Source organism: Ananas comosus, unplaced genomic scaffold (genome assembly GCF_001540865.1).
Source record: "Ananas comosus cultivar F153 unplaced genomic scaffold, ASM154086v1, whole genome shotgun sequence".
Lineage (NCBI taxonomy): Eukaryota > Viridiplantae > Streptophyta > Magnoliopsida > Poales > Bromeliaceae > Ananas > Ananas comosus.
The window spans coordinates 36,150-48,416 of NW_017890536.1; the positions used below are offsets into that span (position 1 = coordinate 36,150).

Consider the following 12,267-nt stretch of genomic DNA (forward strand, 5'->3'; position numbering starts at 1 on the left):
GACACTGTTTCTGATTGAATTTTTCGCCTTTTATAATAGGCGCAGCTGTAGATGCACAATTTGTCATATTAAACATTTCTAGAACTCTTCCGATGTAGGCTTTCTAAGATAGACCCAAAATCCTTTGAGATCTATTTCCATGAATCTTTATACCAATGACATAAGAACCTTCACCCATATCCTTCATCTCAAAATTTTTAGAAAGAAAATCTTTGGTCTCTTTAAGCAAACTCAAATCACTATTTGCAAACAGAATGTCATCCACATACAGAACTAAGAAAATATACTTCCACTAACCTAAAGGTATATGCACTAGTCCACAATATTTTCTATGAAACCGAATGTAGTAATTATATTATAGAACTTGATATACCACTGACAGGAAGCTTGTTTAAGTTCGTATATAGATTTCTTTAGTCTGTAAACAAGGTGATTATTTTCATCCGTGCTAAAACCTTCGGGCTGTTGTATATAGACTATCTCCTCTATATCGCCATTTAGAAATGCCGTTTTCACATTATCACGCCCCGAGGCCGATTTTGAAAGTCTTTTATTAATGAATACCTGTCATGCGCTGGGACTGATCCCTTTGGCCGGTCCGGACACGTCGAACAGACGCCGAACGGACAGCACCTCCCCTGTCCGCCCAAGACTCAACAACAAGTACAGAGCAAGTATATAAATTACACATGCGGAAACATAAATATACTTGACTTGCACGAGGGCAAGCAATAGCCAAAGTGAAAGTACTAAACTAAACATCTATACAAGTACAATGATTAACTTTTGAATCACATACATGCATTTAACTTCGTACTCTATTACACTCTTTTACATCATTTCTTTTTACACCACAATTTCACCAAAATGAATCTTTTCATTTAATATCATTTAAACATCTTTACTGTAACTATAATCATCAAGTACAAAAGATGATATACAAAAAGGTAAAATACCTTGTACCTTTTTCCCTCTACTCTTTTCTTTTCTCGTTTTTTTTTTTCTCTCTATCCATAGAGCGACGGAGGCAGAGGCGGAGGCGGAGGCGACCAGCTTCGGTTTTGTCCGATGCATCCTTACCCTCACCCACGCACCCCCCCTTCCGGCTTTTCTCGCCTCCGACCCCACTGAGGCCGCGCTACGATGTTTTTTTCCCCTTTTCGACGCTCCTCCACCGCCTCTGACAACGACGCCTATCTCACCCTCTCTCGCCCTTCTTGCCCTTTCCCTCTCCCTCTTCCTTCTCCTCCTCCGCCGCCTTCGACGACGATACCTCTCCGCCGACATCGGCGCCGCGGAGGTCGCTGCGACGTTGCAGCCTTTGAGCAGGGGGCCTTTAGCGGCGTCGTCGCCGGCGCCGTGGCCGTTGGTGGAAAAGCGTGACAAAAAAAATTATAGAAGGAAGAAGAAAAAAATAAAAATAAAAAATTATATAAGAAGGAAGAAAATGATGAAATTGAACTATTAAAATAAGATCACACTGTTTTAAAATAAATTTGCACTATTTTAATGAAATTCAATATTTGATATAGAAATTACACTCTTTTGGAATAAATTTTACACTTTCTAGACTAACGTTGCACTATTTAGAAAAATTTTGCATCATTTCTTTTTCTTTTCTTTTTCTCTTTCTCTTCTTCTTCTTCTTCCGCTGCTGCCTCCCGCCCACCTAGTCCGAGGTCTCCTCCAGCGCCAAGGTCGCGTACGACCGCACCCCACTTCGCACGTCCCGCCGCATCGCCACGTGCTCCAGCCGCGAGATCAGGAGCGCCTCACCGCGTAGGGCCGCTCGCGCCGCCGCCCTCCTGTAGGCCTCGCTACGGAGGTTGCCAACAACGAGGGCGGCCTCGCAGTTCACGGCGACAGCGATGAAGTACCCGTCGGCGGGCTTCAGGGCCACCAACTGCCCCGAAAATCACCGACGACGAGGCCGCCTCCTCGCTTCGGGGCCCTTCTCTCCCTCACCACCAACTGCCCCCGTCTCTCCCTCTTCCACCTCCTTGACCCTTCTGTCTGCAACCCCGACGTCGATGCCGACGTTGACGCCGACGACACTCGGATCACCCCGCCAGCCTCGAGGCCCTCTTCAGCGCTCTCCCAGGCCTCAAGGACCTCGCCCTCAACCTCCACCATAGCGTCCGAGGCGTCGGCCCCGCGCTGGAGGCCCTCTCACGTAGGTGCCCTTGCATCCGCGCCCTCTAGTTCAGCCGCTTCCACGGCATCTGCAACGCCGCCTTGCTCCACCTCGAGGGCGTCGCCTTCTGTGGGAGAGGAGGCCACAACGATGGTCACGCGGCCAAGGCGGAGGGAGATGAGGGGCCCGTAGCAAGCGGCGAGGCGCGCGAAGGCACGGTAAGGGCTATCGCCGTGCTCGAGGAGGCTCCTAACAATAGGAAGGTACCTCGGGCCGGGCGGGCGGGTGGCAGCAGCGGAAGAAGAAGAAAAAGAGAAAGAGAAAAAAAAAAGAAAAATAAATGGTGCAAAATTCTCCTAAATAGTGAAACGTTAGCGTAAAGATTGTAAAATTCATTCCAAAAGAGTGTAATTTCTATATCAAATAGTGCAATTTTCATTAAAACAGTACAAATTTATTTTAAAACAGTATAATCTTATTTTAACAGTGTAATTTGATCTTTTTCTTCCTTCTTATATAATTTTTTGTCTTTATTTTTTTCTTCTTCCTTCAATAATTTTTTTTATCATGCCTCTCCGCCAACGGTCACGGCGCCGACAACAACGCCGCTAAAGATCCCCCGCTCCGAGGCTGTGGCGTCGCAGCAACCTCTGCGACACCGATGTCGGTGGAGAGGCATCGCCGTCGAAGGCGGTGGAGGAGGCGAAGGATGAGGGACAGAGAACGGGCGAGAAGGGCAAGAGAAGGTGAGATAGGCGTCGTCGTCAGAAGCGGTGGAGGGGGTCAGAGAGAGGAAAAAAAAAATGTCGCAACTCGACCTCGGCGGGGTTGGAGGCAAAGAAGGCGGGGTGCGCAGGCGAGGGTAAGGATACGCCGGACAAAATCGAAGCGGACCGCCTCCGCCGCTCTCTGGGAAAAGAAAAAAAAAAAGAACGAGAAAAAAAAAAGAAGAGAGAAAAATGTACAAGGGTATTGTAGTCAATTTGCTGAAAATTCGGCCCGAATCTGCAAAATCGAAAAAAGTGGCCACTTTTGCAAAAGCGCAAAACGAGTGGATTTTTTATGCATATTGGCCTTAATTTATACACGAGCTTTATTTAAAAGCATTTTGTGCAAGCACTTTAGGCTTTGTTTAAAATTGCAAAAAAATAGAATTACACTCAGTAAAAAAAATATAATGAGACAATACACTCTACTTATTTTCGAAAAGATTGCGTTATATACAGGTAAAAAGTACGATAAAAGATACTTCCTTTAATTGCATAAGTAAAATCACGTCCTGCATAGTAATGAATTAGCTATAATATATTTTCTTGTAATCTCGCCGAAAAGAAAAGGACAAGCACATTCTTATGTGTTTGGCCTCAACTCTATTTTATCTACCAGTGTCAATAGCATGGCATTTTTTGCTGTCTATTTGATGAGAAAGATGCCAAACGAAGAAAACGAAAAGGAAAGGAGTAGCCAAATATCTCATAAAAAGATTAGAAGAATTGAAATATTTATACAACTATGTCATACCAAATGTGTCATAAAGTATTACAGTTTGGCAAAAAATGAGAAGGAAAACTCTACCTGGACATATTTGGATGGGCGTATATCTTACAACTCTCACGTCCAACGGCTGATATTAATTCTTTAGCACAGTAGCTTCTAAGCTAACCCCCTTTTTATTTTTTGCTAAAGCTAACCCAAACCCTACTACTACACTTCTCTCTCCCGCACACCTCTCACTATCTCTGTTTCTCGCTCTCTCTCGCGCCCTCGCCTCTCTCTTGCTCTCGCGCTCTCCTCTCTCTCTCTCTCTCTCTCTCTCTCTCTCTCTCGCTCGCAGGTCCCTCCATCGAGCAGAAGTTCGGCAGGGAGGGCGCTCATTCCACACATTGCCTTCCTCGGTAGAAGCTCGTGTCCCAAGCCGTCTCGACGGTGTCTCTCGCCCTCGCCTTTCTCCATTGGTAGGAGGTCGCCTCTCAACCGCTCCCCTGTCCATCCCAGTACTTGTCACGCATTCATTCACTCGTGGGCGTCCGAAATTAGGAACGATTTCGGAGCTAAATCAGCCACAACCGAAACAAAGGATTCAACTCAAATAAGGGATTATTTTAATTCATATAATCTTTTGTTTTCAATTTTTAATTTAATATTAAATTTATATTTTGAGAGTTTAGGGTTGCAACTTCGGTTTGTCTTTGCGTGCTTCAGATTTCGTCACCGACTAGCTAATTCATTTTATTTTAAAACACTGCTGGTATATTATATTTTTTTGTTGTATTTTTAAAAATAAAGGGTTTACGATTAGAATTAGGGTTTAGGGTTTAGAAGATGCTTCCACAGTAACACACATATATTTCATGCATTTCATAAAATTTTGCTTGGTTTATGATAGAAAACTGTATTCATTCCAAATATACAAATTAGTGTTTAGGGTAAAATTTGATTTCCTTTGAATAGCAAAAAGGTATAAAAAACATGTTTACGGTTACTAGTATATTCTCTTATGGATTGGTAGAACGGTGCTATATGGTTTTATGAGTTGGTTTACTACACTGCTTGAAACGAAATAGCATACTTGTATATTCATATTAATGATTAATTTGTTTGTATTTGTATATGTACAGTTGGTTGCGAACATGTATACGTTGCAATATGACACTCTTATGCCATAAAAGAACACTCTTAGAGCTTATAAGAACACTTTTATCACTTTGTGCTTCCGAACATATATGCGTTGCAATTTTAAATTCTTATGCGATAATAGAACACTCTTAGTAGAACACTCTTATGGTTTTTGTGTTTGCGAACATGTATGCTTGACAATCTGACACTTTTATGCCATAAAAGAATACTCTTACAGCTTAATAGAACACTCTTATCATTCTTATGCTTGGGAACATATATGCGTTGCAATCTTTAAACTCTTATGCAATATTAGAACACTTTTAGTAGAATACTCTTATAAAATTTGTATTTACGAACATGTATGCTTGACAATCTGACACTCTTATGCCATAAAAAAATATTCTTACAGTTTAATAGAACACTCTTTTCATTTTTATGCTTCCAAACATGTATGCGTTGCAATCTTACCCTCTTATGGCATAATAGAATATTTTTAGGACGTAATGAAAGTCCTATTAGCTTTAGGATTGTGAACACTTTTATGCCATAATAGAACACTTGTAAGGGTTAATAAAACACTCTTAATAGATTTACGGTTGTGAACATTCTTTTGTCATAGTAGAACTCTTAGGCCCCGTTTGGTTGGGGGGATAAGCGGGGATAACGAAAGTTATCCCCGCTATTCCGCCAAACGAAATGAAAACTGGCCGGGATATTTTATCCCGGTCAAACCTTGCTATTCCCGGTTATCCCGGGATAGCAAGGAATTTGCTATTCCACCATTTTGGTGGAATAGCGCTATTCCAATGCTTAATTTCAAACTTAATTAAAATTATAAATTAAATTAAAACTAAAGTATATATAAATATAATATATTATATATTATAATACATTATTTTTATTATAAAATTATTAATTATACTATATTAATACATATTATTTATATTTAAATATTATAATAAAATTTATAATAAATTATATTTAAGTATTATAATAAATTCTTTTTATTAAATTTAAGTTTAAGTAGAATTTTTAAAAAAATCTATAAATTTATTATAATAAATTATTTTTATTAATTGTTCCCACCCCTATTCTTATTTTAAAAATTTAAAAATTAAAATTTTAAATTTTTAAAATTTATAATTTATAATCTCAAAATTAAAGTTTATAATTTTAAATTATAAATTATAAATTATAAATTTTAATTTTGATATTTTAATTTTGAAATTTAAAATTTGATATTTTATATTTATTAAATTTAAATTTAATCTTAAATTTAAAGTTTGAAATTTAAAAATTTAAATTTCAATATAATAAGAGGATAATATGATTATTTTTTATTTATAAAAATTCACTATCTTCCTTATTCTATCGTACCTAACCAAACGCTATTTTTTTTAATCCCAAGAATAGGCCAATTTTCATCCAAACGCAAAATTGATTTAATTCCCGCTTATACCTCAATTTATATCTATCCCTGGAATAGCCACTTTTTGCTTATCCCCGAACCAAACGATACCTTAGAGCTTAATAAGACACTTTTATCAGGTTTACAGTTGCGAACATGTATGCATTATAATCTTACCCTCTTATGCCTTAATAGAACATTCTTAAAGCTTAATAGAACACTCCCATTAGTTTTAGGGTTGTGAACACTTTTATACCATAATAGAATATTTTTAGAGGTTAATAGAATACTCTTTTGTCATAGTAGAGCACTCTTATAGCTTAATAGAATACTCTTATCAGGTTTACGATTGCGAACATGTATACATTGCAATCTTACCCTATTATGCTTTAGTAGAAGATTTTTTAAGGTTTAATTTTGTGTCGTACATGTAGAATTTTTTTGGATAGTGTTGCAGGTATTTTGTAAGATCAGTCTTGTAAATTTCGTATAAGTGTACAAATAATATTTTCTATTCCAAGCGGTGCAACAAAGTAACTATAAAAACGTCATAACACTATTCTAGTATGCACTGCATGCATATGTTCTTTATTCCAATTAATACATGTTCTATTATACACTGCATGTATATATTATTTTTGCAATTAATAGATGTTCTATTATGCACAAAATTTATATGTTCGCATTTAATGCAACAAAAATTAAAATATGATAAGAGTGTTCTATTATGTCATAATAGTGTCAAACTGTACATATTCTGCATTCATAGGATGAACATAATTAATTTATTTTCTAGTTACTTTCAGAATGAAGTTATGTGTTGACTTGTGCTGAATAAATTGCAACTGAAAATATGGTTTCCACTAGAGTGAAGTCGTCAAGCCGGTCGGGCAAGAAGGCCACTACAAGTGGTCAAGGCACATCTTCGCATTCTGTAGAGAAAAGAACAAAGGCCATCCAAAGCTAAAAGGCCGACCATCGAGATTGTTGTGGGCAGATGTTACCCAGTTCATCTGCACACCACAATGTGTGTTTCAGAGTTGTCGAAGACTGTGGGCAGAATTCAGACAACTAGCCCAGCGTTACGTGATGTTATGTCCGATGAACAGATGGCACTTCTGAAGACCACTCCATTCTTTTCTTATCTCGACTTGCCTCCAATTAAGCAAGATCTTGTGTTAGTCGAATCCCTCCTCAATTTTTGGGAAGAATAGATAAGAGGTATTAGAATTGAAGAAACCTTTCTTCCCCTTATTCCAGAGGAAATCTCCATTTTGGTAGGGCTGTCAGCACAAGGGGAACCAATAGAATGGTAGAAGAAGAGTGTAAAATCGAGCACTCTTGATAAATACTTCAATGGTGACTATCGACATGTCGATAGGTCCAAATTACGACATATTTTGTACAGTCTTGCTGTTAGAATGGAGAGAAGATGGCATCTGATTTTGTGCGTATATTTATATTATACGTATTTGCGACCATCCTCTTTCCTACCAGCCACTACAATGTGCCGAAAGCACTATATAGATATATAGATGATGTACATGGAATAGGGGAATATGCCTGGGATCATGCTGTATGTAATTATTTTGTAAGTTTGATCTCCAGAGCCTCCCCACGTGTGAAGCGTCGAAATAGCGGCAAAGAAAGAGTTGGCGGCTATATCGACGGCTGTACAATAGCATTTCTGATAAGTAATATCATAAATTAGTATGTCAATATAATTTCTTTTGCACATTTTTTTATGATAATAATATTGTTAAATCATGATAAACTTGCAGAGTTGAGCTTACGAGCATATAAAGGAGTTGGGTAATTTCGACGGAGACAAGGCTATCCCTCGGATGAGAAAATAGAAGGGTTCAACAACCTATAGGAGTTACGAGAAGCTACTAAAAAAGCTGCAGAGCTATACTCCTGTAGAGGTAATCATTTATGTAATGAATGTAGTTTTATAAAATTTTCTTATAATACTTATTAAATAAATTTATCTTTATAGCAGGTTGTACCCACATTTACCGACCGCCCTGATGATATTTCAATTTGAACCGTACGTTACGTGGTAGCCTGCCGGGGCAGGCATTGTTGAATTTAGTTAGTAGAAAATATTATTTGGTTTGAGTTTTTTTGTTAAATTGTGATATTGTCCTTTGGTACATTTCTCTCAAAGGTGTACAGGCAGTGGCCCCCGTGGCAACAGCTGCTGGCGGTAAAAGTATCAATAAAATCAGCTCCTTATTGAATAAATTGAAGCGAGCTGTAAATAAACTAGAAGATCGGAATAAGATTTTGGAGGAGGAGAATGCGATGTTAACGGAAAAAAATGCCAAGCTGGAAGCGCCACTATCTAGCGCTACCACAGCCGCTGGTACAGAAGGCGGAGCCGGAGCCGGTGTTGATCCACCTTAAGGTGACCAGGCACAGCGGTTGAAGAAAGCAGCCAATAGAGAGTTGATGTTGGCGAAACTGTAATGAGGGACATTCCTTCAAGAATTGAACGGCTTAAAGGGCGTGAAAGAAAACAAAAGAAAATGTCCCCTGATTTTACGCCGGGCGAACGTCGTATAACTCGCCATTATAGAAGAAAGCAGCGGCATCCTTTGAAGATCAGTGAGACCGAAGCTGGTGAAGAGGCATCAGATACTGTGTCAGGGACCATTGCGGAGGTCTTTATGGTAATATATGATGTACTTGATTAATTTTAGTGTGAATAAACTTATATATAAAAAATGACTTTTACACGTGATTTTGTTCATAATAGAAAATGAAAGCTGTGAGGATCAAAATGGCAACCTAAGAGGGGGGGGTGAATTAGGTTTCTAAAATAAAAATCCAAATAATCAAGCAAATTAAAAACCGATGCAAATAAAAGAAATGCAGACTCGAAAAGCACACGATCAATTTGTTTCGAGGTTCGGCACTTTGCCTACGTCCTCGCCAACTTCTCAACACTCGAGAATGTTGGATCTCCACTAGATGATGCTTTTGCGGGCAAGCACCAAGCCTTCACACCAACTCCTTCTTCTTTCAAACTTCAAGACTTTACTTTTCTCTCTTTTTACAAGATTAAATCTCACTACAAATTTCACTCAAGTTTAGAGAGAGAATTGAGAGCTAAGAGTGTTAAGATCACTGAAATTTTTTTTGCTCAAATGAACTATCAAGTTGCTACTGAGAAAGGCCTCAATACCATCTATTTATAGCCTCGGGCAACCTTTGTCGGTTGTACTTTCCGGCGTCCTAAACCTGTTTCCGGGCGCCCAGAAGTTGTACACGCCAGCTGCCTGTTGGACCACGTGCGCCGCTTTTCTTGACTTTATATGTTTGGGCCATCAAAAGTTGTGGGCGCACAAAACACGAGGAGCAGCTTTTTTGACACGCGCCGCCTCCTCTTGATTTGGGCTGTCAGAAATTGTGGGCGCCCAGATCTCGAGGAACAACTTTTCTGACATCCGTCAAAAGTTGTGGGCGCCCAGATCTCGAGGGACAACTTTTCTGACATGCGCCGTTTTTCTGGATTCGAGCCGTCAAAAGTTGTGGGCGCCTAGATCTCGTGCTGACTTTCTTGCCAGACAGCCCAAATTGCGTGCGCCTGTAATACACTGAACTTTTGCAAATTGCGGAGTTCGAGTATGTGGAATGGTGTGTGGATCACTCCTACATGTTTTAAAAGGTTAGAACAAGTTTTTGGATAAGTTAGAGGATGCTTGGAATGTTAAAAGTGAGGATTGCATCAAACTGGCGAAAATCAGCCTTTTTCTGCTTGCTGTACCGGTACANCTCTATTGATGAAAATGTACATGTGATGAGCCTTGGGCGGATAGGGGAAACTCTGTCCGTTCGGCGTCTGTTTGACGTGCTCGGGTCGGGCCAAATTGGCATCGGTCCCGGGGCGTGACAGTCATTCAATTGAGCATATGTATATACCTTGTTGCATGCATTTTAGGGTAAAGTAACGATGAAAACGTAATGATGCATGATTGTGAGTACAACTAGCATAATATGATGAATGAGAACTATGTGATGTCGAAAACCCTATGTGTGTGCATGAGAGAAAAGTGAGCACCCAAAGTGAGCAAAAGAACAGAGTGACACAATGACATAGATCGAGTGGCATTCGAAACGTAAAGTAAAGTGACACTAGAGTTAGTGTGAGCCAAAGAACCAAAGTGATGTAAAGAATAATGAAAATGACCATGTTTAAAGTTAAAGTAAAGTGTGGCAATAAGAACGAGAAATGTAGAGAACAAGAAAGGTAAAGAACAAGAAATGTAAAGAACGAGAATGCTAAAGATGGCAAAAGTAAAAGAAATGTAAAGAATGTGATTGCATGAGTTTGCAACATAAAGTGATGAAAGAACACTAGAGCTAGTGTTGTAATACACTGAACTTTTGCAAATTGCGGAGTTCGAGTATGTGGAATGGTGTGTGGATCACTCCTACATGTTTTAAAAGGTTAGAACAAGTTTTTGGATAAGTTAGAGGATGATTGGAATGTTAAATGTGAGAAATTGCATTGATCTGCGAAAATCAGCATTTTCTGCTTGCTGTACCGGTACAGCCATCACCTTGTACCGGTACAAGCTGGCAGATTCGTGGCAGCAAGGCTAGTTTGGTAATTTCACACTTGATCCCTACCTATTTGATCCCAGCACGACTCTGGGACTTCAGTGGAGTATGCAAGAGCTCTGAGAAAGCTTCTTTTCCCTTCTTCTCTCTCTCTCTAGGGTTTTTCTCTCTCTACATCGAATTCGCCGATTTCGCTCGTTTTCGTCGCCGCGCGCGTTCTTCGCTGGTTGCGAGCGTCGCAGCACCTTTGTGCACGTGCAAGAGAGTGTTTTGGAGGGATTTTTTGCAGCCCTGGACCAGTAAGGAGCTGGTTGCAAGCTTGAGAAGGTATATAACTTGATTTTTCCGTTATCGACGCGTTAGTAGTCGAGTTGAGTATTGATTTCATGTTTTTGCTTCCAACTGTTTTAACCTGAGATTTCAGCATGCATATATGGGTTATTTAGCTGTGAATGAATCTCCTTAGACCAGGGATAAGCTACTTGGAAGCTTAATTGGAATAATTAGCCAATTATGAGGCTAAATTGGAACTAATACACTTATTTGCGCGAATTGATGCAATTTGGGCATTATTTCTTCGCAGCAGGTCTTTGGGCTTCGTTGAACTGAATTTGTACCCTTAGAAGCTGGTCTGGAAGGTATTCTAACCTGAGGTAAGCAGGGATTTCAGTTAGAAAACTGAATTCGCAAGATTTCGACTATATTTGCTAAAATACGATGATTTTGATGTCGTGTTGGTGTTGATCGCAGCGGGACTTCAACCGACCTTTGGGTCATCCTTGGTTGGCTTTGGGAAGCCTTTAGAGACTTATTTGGAGGTACTAAAGTGAACCAAAACAGCGATTTATGTTGCTATTTGATACGAGATGTGATTTGAGCCGAAATCGGACATTTCGGCCGTAGATCTAATCCGATCTTAACGTTTGTTTTTCAGCAGCTTTGGGGCTTCGTTGAGACGTTTGTGGGACTTCGTGTGGATAGTTGGAGCCTAATACTAGGTGGGTCGGACCTAACCAGAGCAAGTGAAACTCCCCTATGTTCTATATGTATTATAGAAAGAGTCTTATAATTGTGCTTATGTGATTGATTAAGGGCTTGACATTCGTCATCATAATGTCGAACATATTCGAAGTAACGTCTCCATAAAGTAGAGGACACTTATCCATGAAAGTCTTTACCTTTATATTCAATTTAGTTGAATGATTTATGAACAAGTGTAGGATGCACTTTAAAGTAGAGAACAATGACATTCTCCTGACTCTAATATAGAGAACTATGACATGCTCATGACTATGTTGATAGTGCCATACTAGTGGAAAGATTATAATGCTATGTGATTTAGCTTTACCCTTACATGTTTGCAATCTAGTGGATACTAGCTTTTGTTACTATTTGTGTATTGACATTCCGATCAGAGGATCGAGGGTTCAGAACTTTGCATCGAAAATATGAAAATTGTGACATGTGAACAATGGACTTTGTGCCATCGTGCCTCATCGCACACGTTGTAGAGGTAGGCTCGCCTACAAGCGGCACT

The 12,267-nt window shown here is 39.5% G+C and overlaps 1 long non-coding RNA gene across 2 annotated transcripts; it reads left to right on the forward strand.

Annotated features, from left to right (window-relative positions):
- The first annotated feature begins 11,024 nt into the window (after positions 1-11,024).
- LOC109703818 lies at positions 11,025-11,952 on the forward strand. Of its 2 annotated transcripts, none has more exons than XR_002214024.1 (3): positions 11,025-11,057; positions 11,317-11,548; positions 11,665-11,952. It is a non-coding gene; the product is annotated as an uncharacterized LOC109703818 (long non-coding RNA). The 2 variants fall into 2 exon arrangements; XR_002214023.1 differs by having other exon boundaries at positions 11,030-11,057; positions 11,314-11,548.
- Positions 11,953-12,267: the final 315 nt, after the last annotated feature.